This window comes from Oncorhynchus keta, chromosome 28 (assembly GCF_023373465.1).
Source record: "Oncorhynchus keta strain PuntledgeMale-10-30-2019 chromosome 28, Oket_V2, whole genome shotgun sequence".
In the NCBI taxonomy this organism is placed as follows: domain Eukaryota; kingdom Metazoa; phylum Chordata; class Actinopteri; order Salmoniformes; family Salmonidae; genus Oncorhynchus; species Oncorhynchus keta.
Window position 1 is genome coordinate 25,063,801 of NC_068448.1, and position 13,214 is coordinate 25,077,014.

Below are 13,214 nucleotides of genomic sequence, written 5' to 3' on the forward strand. Positions count from 1 at the left end.
CCACTATGTATTACGTGTGACACCTTTAGGGATCAAAGCTGAGATTTGCCTCCATGCGATGTGAGATAATGTCACTATTACAGATGCAGTGACAAGCCCCAAACCTACTGTCTCATTAAAAACCAAACCCATCTCTCATCCCCCACCCCTCTTCCTCTATGTGGTGAGCAGACACAGAGGTTGACTTAGAAATGGCACCCTATTCCCTATTAAGTTCACTACTTTTGACTAGGGCCCGTAGGGCTTTGGTCCATAGTAGTGACCTATGTAGGGAATAGGGTGCCATTCAGGATGCAACCCAGGCAGGAAGATGTCTCAATTGAGACTCACTGGACCTGCTGACTCTTTTGGGTCTACACTTCAGAGCTGTATACTGTTCTAGTCACACACATGAATATTGTAAATCTCCTTTTTGATTGCATGTGTACATGCATGTAAGCACAAGGGCCCCACGTCATTCTCACAGGCCACCCATATGAAAAAGTATGCACAAACTACTGAACGTTGCTTTGGATAAAGGTGTCTGCAAAACGGCACATTATTATTACTAGTAGTAGTATTATAAATGACATGTCATAGAGGACTGCACTTTTCTGTACATAGACAATCATTCTACAGTGTGTTCATGTGACTGCCCTGTGGACATATGGGAAAATGCTATCTGTATGTGTAAATGTGTTGGCGACTCATGGCAAAGAGACAGAACCTTGTATTATCCTCAATGACTTATTTATGTACTTTAACACCTGCCTGAATAGGCTTCTTTTGATTACACCCTCTTGTTTTCCACGTGTTCTGCCAACAAACTGCACCGGCCCTTTTATTTCGTTTCACTTAGTACGGTAGAGCTGATGTCAGAGAGACAGATATATTTCCACCTCCTCTCTACTTTTTGTCTAGTTGACGAATCAAAAATCATAGGCGATGTTGATGTCTCGCATTAGTGCTGTCCATCACCTCAAGCATGTTAAGAGGTGATAGGATGTCAGGCTTCAGCCCTTCTGACAGGCTTCTCTGCTTGTGCTTTCCTGATCTGTAAAAAGGGGTGATGGCGAAGGCAGAAAGATGGGAGAGGCTGAGCAATCAGACATTGAGTGCAAAACAGTCCTAGGACAGAGGGTCACCTCTGAACAAAAACACCATTCCACCACCACGGCCACTGAGACAGTAAATACAGGGACAATGACTGGAGTCCACTGACCATATAACAACACCCTCTTTAAGGTGCAGCAAACCTCAGGAGGTCAGTGCAAGGGGAGACTTAACGGTCCTTTCCCACTGCTCTGTGTCTGTCTGAGGGGGAGGCGAACCCAACACACAGACAGGGATAGAGTTTCCCACTGCTCCGTGTCTGTCTGAGGGGGAGGCGAACCCAACACACAGACAGGGATAGAGTTTCCCACTGCTCCGTGTCTGTCTGAGGGGGAGGAGAACCCAACACACAGACAGGGATAGAGTTTCCCACTGCTCCGTGTCTGTCTGAGGGGGAGGCGAACCCAACACACAGACAGGGATAGAGTTTCCCACTGCTCTGTGTCTGTCTGAGGGGGAGGGCGAACCCCACACAGACAGGGATAGAGTTTCCCACTGCTCCGTGTCTGTCTGAGGGGGAGGCGAACCCAACACACAGACAGGGATAGAGTTTCCCACTGCTCCGTGTCTGTCTGAGGGGGAGGCGAACCCAACACACAGACAGGGATAGAGTTTCCCACTTGGCAGCCCTTAAGAGACTCAAGTTCACTTACCAGTGTCACCAGACTCATCCATCAATAGCGGGTGGGGCTAGGGCCAAAACCTGGCCCTGCTCTCTCTCTCTGAGGACCTAGAAAAGCCTAAGTGTTGACACAATAGCCCTTTTCTCCCTGGCCAGGCTATGGAACCACACATTGTGGTTCTGTTCAACTGGCTGCCAAATACCGACATTTTTTATTATTACTACTACAGCTATTATAATTTATGCGGGGTCTCTTGTTGAGAGATGAAATATAAATACATAATAGGGACGTAGAAAGAAAGAAACGGCCCGTGGAGAAGTGAGCTGGGGTAAGTTGTGATGCAACGAATAGGACTGCGGATTGCGAACACCGCCAGTCCACTAAAACAAGCCTTTGACCCATGAAACAACTTTATATGTAGAAGCCAATAAAAAATATCACAGGGCACTTTATAGACTGATCGCTGGATAAGCAATATCTGTTAAAATCATGGAGCCAGAGGGGAACCTTCCAAATGGTTACCAGGGGACAGACTGGACATTTGTTCTCACACAATTGAACATGGACAGCGATCATCGGAAACTACTGACTGCACCGGTGGAAAAAATAACACCCGGCAATTAGATGCAAAGAACAGCATGAAAGAGAAAGCTTTCCCCCAGAACAGCTACAACAGCAGTATCCAACCAAGACAGGTCGTGACCTGCCCACCAGACACTCAGGAGAGGCTTGTAACTCAAGGACTACTGCACTGCAGTGCCACCTCAGCAGCCCAAAGCTAAAATACTGCCATCTATAATCCCTCTCTCCCTCCCAGCTCCAGACACAATAATGTCCAGGCTCAAGGCTAAGGCCTTTAAAGTGCACCGGAACACAGTAAAATAAACAAAAACAAGGCCATTTGGAGACTTCTCAAGAGCTTCCAATAATACAATCATTTTCTGTGCAACTCTGACAATTACAGTACAGGGACACTTCCCTGCAAAAAAAAACCTCCTCTCTAAAGAGAAATAGAAGAAGACAGGATATAATGAGTGTAGAAATAGGCCTAGACGTGCTGCCTGGAGAACGCTTCTGTTTGTCTCAATGTTCAGACCCCATCAGTAACCACAGTTACTCCCCTCTAATGTGGTCCTTTAGATTCATCTGGAACTAAACACAATGTGCCTTTATGGGCCATTCTACACTAACACTCGTTCCTCTTATAGCACTTCATTAACACTGACAACTAAGTGGAGCAATTTAGGAAATGTATATTACTACCTGTATTATACAACAGGTTGTAAAACGAATAGGGTACAATCATACCCCTGGACTGTTATAGTAGGATTAAGGCAGTCTTTTGTTTATGTAAATTATTTATTTGCAAATGTTTTGCAGGATGAAACTTTCCACCTTTGGCTACAATATTGGCTACGATCCCATGTGGAAAGTGACCCTCAGCTAATGAAGAAGAAATACGTTATATACTGTAGTCCCCAATTCTCACTGAGGTGGAGACAGTTGGGCGCCTGGAACAAAGCCTCCTCACCAGCGCTTCCCAACAACATGAGGGCCTGGTCAGTAAACTTTAGGGCCATGTATTGGAAAGCTCTCCCTCACCCTCCATTTGGCAAATCTGACCATAATTATATTCTCCTGATTCCAGCAGGAAGCACCAGTGACTCTGTCAATAAAAAAGTGATCAGATGAAGCAGATGCTAAACTTCAGGACTGTTTTGCACAGACAGGAATATGTTCTGGGATTCTTCCGATGTTATTGAGGAGTACATCACATCAGTTACTGTCTTTATCAATAAGTGCATTGAGGACATCATCCCCACTGTGACTGTACGTACATACCCCAACCAGAAGCCATGGATTACAGGCAACATCCGCACTGAGCTAAAGGGCAAAGTAGACGCTTTCAAGGAGCGGGACCCTAACCCGGAAGCTGATAAGAAATCCCGCTATGTCCTCTGACGAACCATCAAACAGGCAAAGCGTCAACACAGGACTAAGATCGAATCGTACTACATCAGCTCCGACGCTTGTCGGATGTGGCAGGGCTTGCAAACTATTACAGACTACAAAGGGAAGCATATCCGTGACACGGGCCAACCAGACGAGCTAAATTACTCGCTTTGAGGCAAGTAACACTGAAACATGCATGAGAACATCAGCTGTTCCGGACGACAGCTTTTCCTCTCCGCAGCCGATATGAGTAAGACCTTTAAACAGGTCAACATTCACAAGGCCGCAGGGCCAGATGGATTACCAGGACGTGTACTCTGAGCATGCGCTGACCAACTGGCAAGGGTCTTCACTGACATTTTCAATCTCTCCCTGTCTGAATCTGTAATACCAACATGTTTCAAGCAGACCACCATAGTCCCTGTGCCCAAGAACACTAAGGTAACCTGCCTAATTGACTACCGACCCGTAGCACTCACATCTGCAGCCATGAAGTGCTTTGAAAAGCTTGTCATGGCTTACATTAACACCATTATTCCAGAAACCCTAGACCCACTCCAATTTGCATACCGCCCCAAAAGATCCATAAATGATGCAATCTCTATTGCACTCCACACTGCCCTTTCCCACCTGGACAAAAAGAACACCTATGTGAGAATGCACCATAGTGCCCTCAAAGCTCATCACTAAGCTAAGGACCCTGAGACTAAACACCTCCCTCTGCAACTGAATCCTGGACTTCCTGACGGGCCGCCCCCAGGTGCTAAGGGTAGGTAACAACACATCCGCCATGCTGATCCTCATACATGGGAAAAAGGTTGCATGCTCAGTCCCCTCCTGTACTCCCTGTTCACTCATGAATGCGGCCAGGCACGACTCCAACACCATCATTAAGTTTGCTGATGACACAACAGTGGTAGGCCTGATCACCTCCTGTAGGGAGGAGGTCAGAGACCTGGCCGTGTGGTGCCAGGACAACAACCTCTCCCTCAACGTGATTAAAACAAAGGAGATGATTGTGGACTACAGGAAAAGGAGGACCGAGTATGCCCCTATTCTCATCGATGGGGCTGTAGTGGAGCAGGTTGAGAGCTTCAAGTTCCTTGGTGTCCACATCACCAACAAACTAACATGGTCCAAGCACACCAAGACAGCCGTGAAGAGGGCACGAAAAGACATACTCCCCCTCATGAGAGTGAAATGATTTGGCATGGGTCCTCAGATCCTCAAAATGGTCAAAGACTCCAGCTACCGCATGGCAAGCGGTACCAGAGTGCCACGTCTAGGTCCAAGAGGCTTCTAAACAGCTTCTACCCACAAGCCATAAGACTCCTGAAACATCTAATCAAATGGCTACCCAGACTATTTGCATTGCCCCCCACCCCCATCTTTACGCTGCTGCTACTCTCTGTTATTATCTATGCATAGTCACTTTAATAACTCTACCTACATGTACATACTACCTCAATTACCTCGACTAACCGGTGCCCCCACACATTGACTCTGTACCGGTACCCCCTGTATATAGCCTCCACATTGACTCTGTACCGGTACCCCCTGTATATAGCCTCCACATTGACTCTGTACCGGTACCCCCTGTATATAGCCTCCACATTGACTCTGTACCGGTACCCCCTGTATATAGCCTCCACATTGACTCTGTACCGGTACCCCCTGTATATAGCCTCCACATTGACTCTGTACCGGTACCCCCTGTATATAGCCTCCACATTGACTCTGTACCGGTACCCCTGTATATAGCCTCCACATTGACTCTGTACCGGTACCCCCTGTATATAGCCTCCACATTGACTCTGTACCGGTACCCCCTGTATATAGCCTCCACATTGACTCTGTACCGGTACCCCCTGTATATAGCCTCCACATTGACTCTGTACCGGTACCCCCTGTATATAGCCTCCACATTGACTCTGTACCGGTACCCCCTGTATATAGCCTCCACATTGACTCTGTACCGGTACCCCCTGTATATAGCCTCCACATTGACTCTGTACCGGTACCCCCTGTATATAGCCTCCACATTGACTCTGTACCGGTACCCCCTGTATATAGCCTCCACATTGACTCTGTACGGTACCCCCTGTATATAGCCTCCACATTGACTCTGTACCCCCCTGTATATAGCCTCCACATTGACTCTGTACCGGTACCCCCTGTATATAGCCTCCACATTGACTCTGTACCGGTACCCCCTGTATATAGCCTCCACATTGACTCTGTACCGGTACCCCTGTATATAGCCTCCACATTGACTCTGTACCGGTACCCCCTGTATATAGCCTCCACATTGACTCTGTACCGGTACCCCCTGTATATAGCCTCCACATTGACTCTGTACCGGTACCCCCTGTATATAGCCTCCACATTGACTCTGTACCGGTACCCCTGTATATAGCCTCCACATTGACTCTGTACCGGTACCCCCTGTATATAGCCTCCACATTGACTCTGTACCGGTACCCCCTGTATATAGCCTCCACATTGACTCTGTACCGGTACCCCCTGTATATAGCCTCCACATTGACTCTGTACCGGTACCCCTGTATATAGCCTCCACATTGACTCTGTACCGGTACCCCCTGTATATAGCCTCCACATTGACTCTGTACCGGTACCCCCTGTATATAGCCTCCACATTGACTCTGTACCGGTACCCCCTGTATATAGCCTCCACATTGACTCTGTACCGGTACCCCCTGTATATAGCCTCCACATTGACTCTGTACCGGTACCCCTGTATATAGCCTACACATTGACTCTGACGGTACCCCCTAGCCTCCACATTGACTCTGTACCGGTACCCCTGTATATAGCCTCCACATTGACTCTGTACCGGTACCCCCTGTATATAGCCTCCACATTGACTCTGTACCGGTACCCCCTGTATATAGCCTCCACATTGACTCTGTACCGGTACCCCCTGTATATAGCCTCCACATTGACTCTGTACCGGTACCCCTGTATATAGCCTCCACATTGACTCTGTACCGGTACCCCCTGTATATAGCCTCCACATTGACTCTGTACCGGTACCCCTGTATATAGCCTCCACATTGACTCTGTACCGGTACCCCCTGTATATAGCCTCCACATTGACTCTGTACCGGTACCCCCTGTATATAGCCTCCACATTGACTCTGCGGTACCCCCTGTATATAGCCTCCACATTGACTCTGTACCGGTACCCCCTGTATATAGCCTCCACATTGACTCTGTACCGGTACCCCTGTATATAGCCTCCCATTGACTCACCGGTACCCCCTGTATATAGCCTCCACATTGACTCTGTACCGGTACCCCCTGTATATAGCCTCCACATTGACTCTGTACCGGTACCCCTGTATATAGCCTCCACATTGACTCTGTACCGGTACCCCCTGTATATAGCCTCCACATTGACTCTGTACCGGTACCCCCTGTATATAGCCTCCACATTGACTCTGTACCGGTACCCCTGTATATAGCCTCCACATTGACTCTGTACCCCTGTATATAGCCTCCACATTAACTCTGTACCGGTACCCCCTGTATATAGCCTCCACATTGACTCTGTACCGGTACCCCCTGTATATAGCCTCCACATTGACTCTGTACCGGTACCCCCTGTATATAACCTCCACATTGACTCTGTACCGGTACCCCCTGTATATAGCCTCCACATTGACTCTGTACCGGTACCCCCTGTATATAGCCTCCACATTAACTCTGTACCGGTACCCCTGTATATAGACTCCACATTGACTCTGTACCAGTACCCCCTGTATATAGCCTCCGCATTGACTCTGTACCGGTACCCCCTGTATATAGCCTCCACATTGACTCTGTACCGGTACCCCTGTATATAGACTCCACATTGACTCTGTACCAGTACCCCCTGTATATAGCCTCCGCATTGACTCTGTACCGGTACCCCCTGTATATAGCCTCCACATTGACTCTGTACCGGTACCCCCTGTATATAGCCTCCACATTGACTCTGTACCAGTACCCCCTGTATATAGCCTCCACATTGACTCTGTACCGGTACCCCCTGTATATAGCCTCCACATTGACTCTGTACCGGTACCCCTGTATATAGCCTCCACATTGACTCTGTACCGGTACCCCTTATATAGCCTCCACATTGACTCTGTACCGGTACCCCCTGTATATAGCCTCCACATTGACTCTGTGTACCCCTGTATATAGCCTCCACATTGACTCTGTACCGGTACCCCCTGTATATAGCCTCCACATTGACTCTGTGTACCCCCTGTATATAGCCTCCACATTGACTCTGTACCGGTACCCCCTGTATATAGCCTCCACATTGACTCTGTACCGGTACCCCCTGTATATAGCCTCCACATTGACTCTGTACCGGTACCCCCTGTATATAGCCTCCACATTGACTCTGTACCGGTACCCCTGTATATAGCCTCCACATTGACTCTGTACCGGTACCCCCTGTATATAGCCTCCACATTGACTCTGTACCGGTACCCCCTGTATATAGCCTCCACATTGACTCTGTACCGGTACCCCCTGTATATAGCCTCCACATTGACTCTGTACCGGTACCCCCTGTATATAGCCTGGCTGGTTATTTTACTGCTGCTCTTGTTATTTTTTGTATTTTTTTTGTATTTTTTATTTTCCTTAAACTGCATTGTTGGTTAAGGGCTTGTAAGCAAGCATTTCACTTTAAGGTCTACACCCGTTGTATTCGGCGCATGTGACAAATATCATTGATTTGATTTGATTTGTTTTGAAGAGTCCCACACGATAGATTGTAAAGTGATAGGACATGCTGGGGTTTTATAGGCGTAGTCAGTCTAGGTGTTTGGGCTGATGACAGGAAGGCTTGTTGTACGACCCCAGACTACGTCATACAGGACAGAAGCCCCTGGAAGGGAGAGGGAAGCCCCATGGTCTTGACACGGCACCACTGGGACCAGGGCCTAAACATGGAGCCACCAGGCAATTAAAGCAGCATTCCTTCCTCATAGATAATAGGCCATTAAAACTTTTAACAGGAGGATAAAGATGTCAGAGTCGGAAAAGGCAGAGAGGGAGTCTGGACCGGGCCGAAGTGCTATGGGCCGGGAAGTGACAGGGCGTCCAGTGGGTCCACGTCACGGCACAGTGCCGTCCTGATGGCAAGCACATGCCCCCAAAGAGAGACGACAGAGCCATCCCACTGAGCCAAGCGCTACTGTTTGGGCCCTTCTGACAACCGTTGGTTCCCTGCAACTCCCGAAGGCCTAATAGTAGAAGCAGCAACATTCCCTCACTGGGAAGAGAGACAGGGCATAAATGGTCTCAGCCAGGGAAGGTGGCAGTTGATTGTGGAATATTTTCCTACAGGATACATCTGCATGTCTGTGGTTAGGATGACAGGCATCTGAGCTACCAACAAACCTAATGACATGTTCATTTACATTCTATAGCTGTGTTTCCAAAACAATCCTTGCATAGTTTCCTAATGATCCTAACTATGGTATAGCCAAGTGGTTTAAATACTTTTGGTGTAACAGACAAGATTAGACCTGATTTATTATGTGGCTGTGCTTCTCTACCTGTGGGTGCATATATTCTCTATTGTTGCTGTTGACGTTGTTGTTATTGTGGTTGCTCTTATCATTGTTTCTGTTGAGGGTGTGTATCTCTTTGTTATTTATTGTATACAGTATGTGCATTTCTGTGTGCATACTGTGTGTGTGTGTGTGCGTGTGTGTGTGTGTGTGTGTGTGTGTGTGTGTGTGTGTGTGTGTGTGTGTGTGTGTGTGTGTGTGTGTGTGTGTGTGTGTGTGTGTGTGTGTGTGTGTGTGTGTGTGTGTGACTGCATCCATCTACAGCATATATGTGTATATTCTGCGGCACCTGCTGTGGGACATGCCCCTCTCCCCCTCACTCCTCCTCTCATCACTTCAAGGTCACCTCTCCTCTCCCAGCGGACCAAGCTTATCCATTATCCCCCTCTCCCGACAGAGAAGAACACAGAACACCATAAAGCTACACACTGCAACAGAAGGATAGCATGCCTGCACAAACAAGGAAACTACACTCTCTCTGTAATAAAAAGAGATATATTATTTCAAAGCCACATTCTTCTTTAAATCAAAGGTAGACCAGAGAGGAGAGGGAGTCAAGATTCATGCTGGCCCTCTGGGTAAAGCAATGACAGAAAAGCGTTAGTGGAAAAATCTCACTGGCACCAAGGCAGTCCACTGCGGCATGCTGGCCCGGCTAGCTTAGAGATGGCCTTCAACAAAACCGCACTATGAAAAGGGATGTCTGCCACAAAAGAAGTATGGAGGATTCAGCAGTAGGGCAGCCAAAATTTGCTAGAGCCCAAGCCACTGATGTACAGCAGGTATATATTTGTTCAAGTGTGGGGAGCCATGGGGCCTATGAAAGCCCAGTCTAGACAAAGAGGGGGTAGCAACTGAAGGTAATTTAGAGACAGAGAGGAGAGCGAGAGGAAGGGAGAGAGAGGGGGAGAAAGAGAGAGGGAAAGAGTGAGGGGAGGAGGAGAGAGCATGAGGGGGAGAAAGAGGGAGAGAGAGAGAGAGAGAGAGAGAGAGAGAGAGAGAGAGAGAGAGATAGAAAGAGAAAGAAGGAGAGAGAAGGCGGAGAGTGGGGGATGAGAGTGAGAGAATTTTAAAGAAAGAGCAAGAGAGAAAAAATATGAAAGCGGGAGGGAGAGAAAAAGACAGAGAATGGAGAAGAGGTGGAGTGTCCTGAACTGTAGGTGTGCCGAAGAAACAGTCTTTGATGCTGGACTAATGGTGAGACTTAATAGGTAGCCCAGAATTGGAAAATAGCCTAGTTATACGGTCGGGCTGCAGAGCAATGGTGCAGCCACTCCTGCACTTGTAAAAACAGCTCCGCGGCCAACATACAGCCAGACAGGCAAGCAGACATGCTGAGACACAGCTCCAGGAACGACAATACAAGCCCTTCAAAGTAGGGACACCAGACAGGAGAAATAGAGGCTTTTCTTTTCACACGGCATGCCCTATTATATAATAAGAATACAAAATGATGTGTCAATGCTTTCAGAAAAGAAGCAGAAATAGAAAATAAGACTGTCCCAATAACAGTAATAGAAAGTCCTGTGTGCAATGTATAAAACAAGCACCTGATACTCTCCACGGCAATGCAGATAAATTAGTGATAGAAATTAGGGAACATTAGCTGCTACTGTGTTAAGGAAGTGTTTTACATGTACCCTAGTGATCACTGCCACCAATCTCCGCTTTTATCATACTAAACTAATGTAGCCGGCTAGCTGCAGTGAAGCAGCAAAATTAACTAAGTATATGTTGGCACCATGTGTAATGGATTCATCACATTGACTGCTAAATTCTATGAACTGCTGCAGTTACGGCTGGACATCATGCCCTGAAGTACACATGGCGTGTTCTGCATCCGAATGCTATAATAGAATGTATCTCAAGAACTGGGCCTAAACCTAATGTCAATTAAAAACTTGTGTGTGTGTTCGTGTGTGTTCGGATCCGTCTGTATGTGTGTGTGTACCCATGCGTCTGTTTGTGTATGCGTGTGTGCGCACGTGCGCTCGTGTGTATGATAGACAAGATGAGAGACACTGCCAGCAAGTCTCATTGCAAAAGGGCCACAACCCCCCTGGGAAGCTAATGAAAGCTCCAACCACAGGAAGAGGTTTTCAATGGCAAAATAAAAATGTCCAGGAATGGCAAGGATACTCATGTTCTACAGTTAAGGAAAGAGATTATTAGAAATTCATTGGTTGTACCCATGGTCAGGTAGTTGACTAGAAATGACTGGATGTGAATGTAGTGGTAAACGTCCAACACACTTCAAGAATATAGCAAATTGAGTGGTATTTTTAGTGGATACCAAACTGCTCTCAAGGCCCTCTCCAGGTGATCTCTCTAAACCTGATATACTGAGACTACATTGAGTTCAGTGAACAAGTATGTGTGAGTGTCATTTTCTATTTCTTTATTTAAACCAAACCATCAGGCACTGGATCGCGCTTTGCCTAGGCCTGGTGCCATGAAGCACCTGTTATCAGTTTGATTGTGTGATTGGGAGTGTGAGGTATTATTCTAACACTCATTAAAAGTTCTATCACTGTTCTCGTCTGTAATGACTTCCCACAGAACATCTGCTCTAGGAGATTATAATTATCAGTGTAGGTATAGAAATATAATGAGGTGGGTGCTTATATTTGTCCTATTTCACAAATGTGTATTATACATGTCTGATTTGGAAATGTGTTTTTGCATATCCCAACTCTCCCTGAGACACCTTCAGTAGGGTGTCCGTCTTAGTTACTGGCCCAAACCTCGAAGCGCTAGGTTACCTGCTGCCCACTACAACCACTGCTTAAGGCATATACAGTGGCTTGCAAAAGTATTCACACCCCTTGGCATTTTTCCTATTTTGTTGCCTTACAACATGGAATTCAAATAGATTATTTTTTTTTTTTGGGGGGGGTTGTATCATTTGATTTACACAACATGCCTACTGCTTTGAAGATGCAAAATATTTTTCATTGTGAAACAAACACGAAATATGACAAAAAAACTGAAAACTTGAGCGTGCATAACTATTCACCCCCCCCCAAAAAAAGTCAATACTTTGTAGAGCCAACTTTTACAACAATTACAGCTGCAAGTTTCTTGGGGAATGTCTCTATAAGCTTGGCACATCTAGTCACTGGGATTTTTGCCATTCTTTAAGGTAAAACTGCTCCAGCTCCTTCAAGTTGGATGGGTTCCGCTGGTGTAGAGCAATCTTTAAGTCATACCACAGATTCTCAATTGGATTGAGGTCTGGGCTATGACTTTTGGTGAAAACCAAATATTTTTTTCTTTTAGCAATGTCTTTTTTATGGCCACTTGTCCGTAAAGCCCAGCTCTGTGGAGTGTACGGCTTATTTTATTTATTTATTTCACCTTTATTTAACCAGGTAGGCTAGTTGAGAACAAGTTCTCATTTGCAACTGCAATCTGGCCAAGATAAAGCGTAGCAATTCGACACATACAACAACACAGAGTTACACATGGAATAAACAAAACATACAGTCAATAATACAGTAGAACAAAAGAAAACAAAAAGTCTATATACAGTTAGTGCAAATGAGGTAAGTTAAGGAAATAAATAGGCCATGGTGGCGAAGTAATTACAATATAGCAATTAAACACTGGAATGGTAGATCGGCAGAGGATGAATGTGCAGGTAGAGATACTGGGGTGCAAAGGAGCAAAATAAATAAATAAATACCAGTATGGGGATGAGGTAGGTAGATGGGCTGTTTACAGATAGGCACAGGTGTAGTGATCTGTAAACTGCTCTGACAGCTGGTGCTTAAAGCTAGTGAGGGAGATGTGAGTCTCCAGCTTCAGAGATTTTTGCAATTCATTCCAGTCATGGGCAGCAGAGAACTGGAAGGAAATTGGCTTTGGGGGTGACCAGTGAGATATACCTGCTGGAGCGCATGCTATGTGTGGGTGCTGCTATGGTGACCAGTGAGCTGAGATAAGGCGGGGC

The 13,214-nt window shown here is 46.5% G+C and overlaps 1 protein-coding gene across 6 annotated transcripts in view; it reads right to left on the bottom strand.

Annotated features, from left to right (window-relative positions):
* Nucleotides 1-13,214, bottom strand: part of LOC118360904 (signal peptide, CUB and EGF-like domain-containing protein 3) — a 139,957-nt gene that overhangs the window by 61,599 nt on the left and 65,144 nt on the right. The window lies entirely within an intron of this gene.